Here is a 7,691-nt window from a genome sequence, read left to right on the forward strand (position 1 = left end):
CAGCGTGTCTCAATCTGTGTGTGCGTATGTGTGTGTGTCTAAGCTTGTCTTTGGGTCTGTGTTTTACAGGCACTTCTTACTCATCCAGGTGTTACGTACGGTAAATTCCTTACATGATGTACAGAAAACAAGTACACCGGTCCAATCTGTTTTTCTCTGTTTATGTGTCTAAGGACTTGTATACGCTTTTTTGGTTTCTCCCCAATTTAGTTGTTCTGCCAATCCTATAGGGCAGGCCCTGTCACTGTCAAACCTTACTGCAGCAATTCCCAACCTGTGGACCAGGGCCCACAGGTGGGCAGACACATTTTAAGTGGTCAGATTGGCGGGCCACAAATGCTTTGGGGAATTTTAAGTGGGTCCTGATCCAGTAATGGTTGAGAACAACTTGTGACAGGTGGGGGTGCATACTTAGTTTAGACTAGTCATTGGTTAGACATGGGTTAAGGTTAGGTTTAGGTGTGCTTTAAAATTGTAAAGTGAAATCCAATTCAAGTGAAATGTGTGTATTGTTATTGTATTTAGTTGTATTATGGTTAAACCATTGAGAGCTTCTGCCTGCCTCTCTTTTTAGGGGCCTGGGTACCCCAAAATGAAAACAAAATAGCCCAAAATTTTTCCGGGCCTCGCGGCTGTGCCGCTCGGCCAAATCGCGGGACGCGCGGCTCTGCCGCGCGCCCCAAGGGGGGCCCTCAAATTTGCTCCAGCCCGGGGGCCCTCAGCAAGGTAAATCCGGCTCTGCGTGGGAGGTTAGGTTTAGGGTGAGGGTTTGAGATAGGTTGTAGTTGTAGGACTAATGACTGGTCTAACCAATGACTAGTCTAAACCAAAAACTGTCTAAAGTAAGTACTGCACCCTACACAATCACATGTCTCCTAAGTCCTCTGATACGCATGGAGTCGCCAGGCGCTTCTATTCACCTGACAGTGAGTTGTTTCACCAGGAGGGCGCAATGCCTCTAAACATACAATATCCCTCCAGGTTCCTCTCTCTGCTGAACAGGCACAGGAAAGCCAACGACCTAGGAAAATAGGAAGGTCTAACACTTGCTTTTGAATGAGGACACAGTAGCAGGTTTCAGATCATCAGGCAGTTTGTTCCAAGGAGCAGGGCCAAAGTGACTAAATGTACCTTCGCTGGTTTTAGATATTAATCAATGTACAGTTCTTAGTTTATAGGTGGTGAGTAGGTCAGGGATGTATTCAGGAGCAAGACAATTTAAAGCCTTGTTGTAAACAGTAAGTAGTACTTTGAAATCAATTCTATGTAGTATTGGGAGCTAAAGTTATCTACGTTTTAGTATGTCTGTCCCTCTGCCGTTATATCTCTACTAGTCTCTCTCTCTCCATGTCTCTTATCTGACTGACTGTCACCTGGGCTCAATTAATTAATTCATTCATTCATTCATTCAGAGACAGACAGACAGACAGACAGACAGACAGACAGACAGACAGACAGACAGACAGACAGACAGACAGACAGACAGACAGACAGACAGTCTTCATGACAAATACATATTGGATTAGTCAGTGTCACCATCCCCACTACCTGCATCTGGAATGGATCACAGGAAGCAGATGTTCAAGGAAACAAAAATAGTGATGTCACCCCCAGACTGCAGACATGAACAATTAAAGAGATGCACTCTGTGTGTGAGGACTGAGGAGGAGATGTACAGGGAGAATGACACTCTGTGTGTGAGGACTGAGGAGGAGATGTACAGGGAGAATGACAGTGTGTGGGCGAAAAAACACGAAAATAGGTTTTCAGGGCAAGAAATATGAGGAGCGTTGGGGAGGAAGGAAGGAGGGCGAGGAGGTTGCTCCATCTCTCTGGCTGACTGACTTCATGATCTCTTGTGTTGTGATCCAACCCCAACCTCCACTTTCTTCTGCCCCACCCCCTTGTCTCCTTCTTCAACAACTTTTTCGTCTTCCTCATCTGTCTTCCGCTGTTTTGTCACCTGACACTTCTTTTCCAAATAAATCGACATTGCAATGTAAATATGTCCATGTTACATCACTGATTGTTTAGGTTTGCGCGTGTATGTGTGAGTGTGGGCGCGCGTGCATGTCCGGTTGTGGGTGTGGGTGTGTGTGTGTGTGTGTGGGGGGGGGGGGGGGGGGGGGATGGGCGGTTGGAATAGACAGGAAGTTGCCTATATTGTATTACATTATTATTCTAGGTTCTGATTTATTAGATTATCCATGTAGGTTACTGCTCTAGTTTTGTTTTCTCCTGTTGGGCCCCTCACTCTTTCTGATGAGGTAAGTGTAACATGTTCTATATGTTCTCCCTCTTGCACGCACGCACGCACGCACGCACGCACGCACGCACGCACGCACGCACGCACGCACGCACGCACGCACACACACACGCACACACACACACACACACACACACACACACACACACACACACACACAGACACACTGGGGGGTGCAGGGTTCAGTGAGGCTTATCGGAAGGCTGTTTGTGCGTGAACCGGGATGACATCATATGATCTCATGACTGAGGCAGTCAAGCTCGACAGAGACCTGTAGAGACAGGACCTGGAGAGAGAGAGAGACACAGAGAGGGAGAGAGTAGATAGGAATGAAATTAAAGACTCAGAAACAAGAGGTGAAGAGGAGGAATACTCCTGAAAAGAATTACATTCAGTGTGTGTGTGTGTGTGTGTGTGTGTGTGTGTGTGTGTGTGTGTGTGTGTGTGTGTGTGTGTGTGTGTGTGTGTGTGTGTGTGTGTGTGTGTGTGTGTGTGGGGTGGGGAAACTTCATTGACCTGACATGAGAAGTCAAGGACAAAGCACCGGCACAACGACAAAGACGAGGGGGCCGCAGATGAACTTGTTTGGCTATTTGTGTCTGTGGTCTCCATAGCAACCTTATACTTTCACTTCCTGATCAGGATGTGGGCATTCGCCATCAGATGCCTACTCAGCTAAATACCATGGAGGGCATAGCCCACTTCCCATTCCATGATCTGCTGTAACCTTGACAGGGAGTGTCTCTCTCTCTCTGTGCCATTCATTCACATTAAACAGTAGTGCAGAAATGCAAACAAATGCACCTGCAACGTTCCATTTGATTACACTTGTACACTCTCTGAGTTACACATGGATAAATTGACACACAGGATTTACTGTGTATGGTGCAGATCTTATCTGGTGACTAGCTGACATCTAATTATGTGCTTCCCCTCTTTTAAGCAATGGAATGCTGCTAATCCAGTTTATTATACCTTTTTATCTATCTATTATATCTTTTAGAAACACTAACACACACATATGCACATACACATGTGAATGCACACACGCATTCACATACTTCTCTGATGTTATAAGCTTTGGTTTTGATTGACCTTTGGGGGGGGCTGCCCTAAGGTTCGACCTCCCGTTAGTTCGACCGGAATAAGGTTGGTGAGGGATGCGTGAAAACGACCGGATTAAGGTTGGTGAGGGATGCGTGAAAACGACCAGATTAAGGTTGGTGAGGGATGTGTGAAAACGACCAGATTAAGGTTGGTGAGGGATGCGTGAAAACGACCAGATTAAGGTTGGTGAGGGATGTGTGAAAACGACCGGATTAAGGTTGGTGAGGGATGTGTGAAAACGACCAGATTAAGGTTGGTGAGGGATGTGTGAAAACGACCAGATTAAGGTTGTTGAGGGATGCGTGAAAACGACCAGATTAAGGTTGGTGAGGGATGCGTGAAAACGACCGGATTAAGGTTGGTGAGAGATGCGTGAAAACGACCAGATTAAGGTTGGTGAGGGATGCGTGAAAACGACCAGATTAAGGTTGGTGAGGGATGTGTGAAAACGACCAGATTAAGGTTGGTGAGGGATGTGTGAAAACGACCAGATTAAGGTTGTTGAGGGATGCGTGAAAACGACCAGATTAAGGTTGGTGAGGGATGCGTGAAAACGACCGGATTAAGGTTGGTGAGAGATGCGTGAAAACGACCAGATTAAGGTTGGTGAGGGATGCGTGAAAACGACCGGATTAAGGTTGGTGAGGGATGCGTTGCCGTTGCTCCCGTGCTTGCGGTTATGTTTAGGTTAGATTTCTGGTTTAAGGACTTCAGTGTTTTGTACCATACTATAGGTACAGAACAAAGAATGTTTGCTTTCGCCATCTTTGTTGAAGAAGAGTCTGGGCAATTAGGATTTAGTCTTACTAGAAACACTAGAAGTTTCTAAATCTTATATTTAGATTTAGTCTGGCTTAATCTAGTCACCTCTGAGGTTACTGGGGGTCAATGCTTAAAGTGTGATTAGTATTACCTTTGAGGTTGTTTAGGTTAGAGTTAGAGTTAGGGTGTAATGTTCGATCTAACGGGAGGTCGGAGAACCAGATCAACGCCAAACTTGGCATGTGTATTGCTGAGGACCCGAGGGAGTGATGTAGCCTACTGAGTGGAAAATTGGCTGGATCAGCAGTTCGGAAATATTATCTATAAATCCACAAAACTGTATCTGTCTGTCTGTGTCCCCCAAATACAGTTCCCTGATGTCATCATTATAATGTAATGTACTGACATCATATACTAAATTAATATGATAATGAAAAGAAAAAGTACTCTCTGAAAACAGATACAACGGATATTGCATAACCGATGGGATGTGCATTCCTGACAGGCAACACAACAATAACAACAATTAGATAGGATAATCCTTAGTGTTTGTGTTGTCAAGCCTGGACAACAAAAGGAGATAGCCATGAAGTCAACCAGTCTTCAAATAAGATGTTTTATTATTATGTAGGGCTTCATTACACACACACACACACACACACACACACACACACACACACACACACACACACACACACACACACACACACACACACACACACACACACACACACACACACACAATACAGTTTAATTAGTAGTATACAATATAATTTTTCCATTTCTAACTCTATCAGAGTGTAGTAATCAATGCCCTTAAATCACTGAGGGTTTTATGTTCTATCACGTCGTAAACAGACTTGATCACGTCAACATCATGGATGATAGTAGATCACTGACACCCTGCAGGTTTTGGTGTCAGGAATAGGCGCTTTATTCTTTGTCAGTTATCTACCAACATACAATGGTCCAACCACACACACACATACACACATGCACACACAGCACTGACCAGCATGACTGATGTACTGAAAGAGGGTGTGGTGTGTCAACACCCTGCACACACTCTGGCAGTGATGGGTGGGGTGGCAGACAAATTGGATATCAATGATGTACAATCAGTCTGAGTGACTCTCTGGGTTGTATGGTAACAATGCATTACTGTCACGACCGTTACCATTATGGTCACTGAATATCATCACCATGATCATCTGTTGGTTTTGATGACATCATCAAAATCAACATTATTTTGTAGAAATATTTGATTTCTAAACTTCTCCCAGGAACATAACCTCTTAAGCCATAGCATGCCTAGCTTTGTTTTATGATAATAGCGATATGCAAGCTCACGTGTTGTTTCACACTTATTATTTTTTGAGGGGCCTATTGCACAGCTTTAGTGTGTTTGTAGCTCGCAATATGATAATTACATTTTGATTGGCTGATGATGTATGATGATAAGAGTGCCCCCTTTTTTTTTATTTCACCTCAGCTACGGTATAATGACATGCCTAAAATATGGATGCCGTGTTTAATTTGGTTAAATGAGAAATGTATTCTGGCCTTGGTATTCAGAGAGGAAACCCCTTGAAAACGGGTTGTGTGTGTGTGTGTGGGGGGGGGGCATCAGAAGCAAGAATTTAGGACCATTTTTGGTCCTTGATCACACATCCAGCTCAGAGCTGAGTCAGACGAACATGGTCCGCTACAGACACACAGGTCATATCTCTTGGTTAAAGTCCATTAGGCCTCCTTGAAAAATTAGATATCCGGTTTGCATTTGAATAGGCGTGTTCTTTATGATGCTAGCACACATTATGCAAGACACACACACACACGATCCAAGGTGGGGCTGCATTGTTTTGTTTGCTGTAGGCTATAAATTTGTCATTAACTTTATTTTATTCAAGATTATATTGACACATAAATAGGGTTAACTATTCAATCCTAATCTGCCTACTTTTAAATATTAGTAAATTATATGATACACTGGTGTCCAAGTCAGTAGCCTATCGTCAAACTAATCAGAGATGCAAGAGTCTGCTAGCTTTAATACAACACTTCATGCCTCAATGATGTTTAAACCTTTTTGTTGAATGACGTCGAGGTGGTCCTAGCTTGTCGACAAGGTTAGAATTCCTCACATTCCCCAGACCCCAGTCAGTGTAGGACATTTGTTCTGCATTAACCAGGGGTTTAAAGATGAGCTCATTGTTCCTTATAAAGAATTAACAAGGTAGGGCGAACAGGACAGCCCGATTTAAGTTTTGTATGATACAATGGTGCCCCCTATTGACCAGTTTGTAAACCAGGTCCGGCTGTCTCAGCAGACAAGCAGCATAGGCCTGCAAAGACTCAGAGCTCCCTGCCCTGCAGTTATACACAGAACTCATATCAACCATGAGTCCATGACATGCATAACATTCAGCACTCACACAAAAGTAGTGAAGGCACAGTGTGGTGACGAAGTCATGTAATTGTTTCAAATGGTTAATGTATGCCATAATATTAATATGCACTTTAATGACTGTTTGGTATAAGACTTTACATGGAGTGGAGGCGTATGTACACTTGAATGGTTATGCATACTGCACATCTAAGATTTAGAAAATTGCATTGTTCGCACAATTATTAGACACTAGCTTGTTATGTAGTGCACCATTGATACATGTTGTGCATCGTTGTCAGTCATTTAGTTTAAGTTGAAGAGGAACACAATGAATGGCCTCAGGCAGTTTATCCTCAGTGATACATTTACCATGTCTAAAGTGCCCTTTCTTATGGCACCATAATAAAATCAATACAACCCACCTGATATCTTATTACAAAATCTTGACATCATATTCTGTACTTTCTGAACGTAAAATTACTTCAACCCTCTTACACAGAAGTTCAAACTGAGAAATATGACTATCACAAAAATCACTTTGTAATCAAAGCCACTTTTTTTTTTCCATTGATATTTTTATTAGAAGTTAGGCAACAGTATATGGTGTCATTTCAGTCACATCATATATACAATAGTTATACTGTACATGGAATGACAACCTTTTATAATACTTCTGATTAGATTGCTTTGCCCACTCCATTTTCCATTTCAAAACCCATACACAAACAAACATAACAGACATCAGAAAGTAATGAAATAAAAAGTGCATAAAGAACATGGTACAATAGATCAAATTTTTTAAATGAATAAAATTAAAAACATGTAAAAATAATAATCATAAGCACACAGAGATAAGAATAAAGTATAGAAGGAAGGATAGAAAGAGGGGAAAGAGAGAAGGGGGGGGGGCAATCACGCAATGAGTAGGGATTAGTTGGCTATTAAAGAACAATAAAGGATCCCATTTCTCTTGGAATGTATTGAGATTACCTCTGGTAGAATATCTGATTTTCTCCAATTTCAAAAAGGACATACTTCTCAGCCATTGGGTACTAGAGGGTGGTCTAGTAGATGGTGTCTTATTATTAGGGAGGTAAGAGCCAAAACCTCCAGCTGTCTGGGAGTGTATAGATCATAGTCTTCTGGGACCCCAAAAATTGCAATGTG

Source organism: Electrona antarctica (genome assembly GCF_951216825.1).
Source record: "Electrona antarctica genome assembly, chromosome: 2".
NCBI lineage: Eukaryota > Metazoa > Chordata > Actinopteri > Myctophiformes > Myctophidae > Electrona > Electrona antarctica.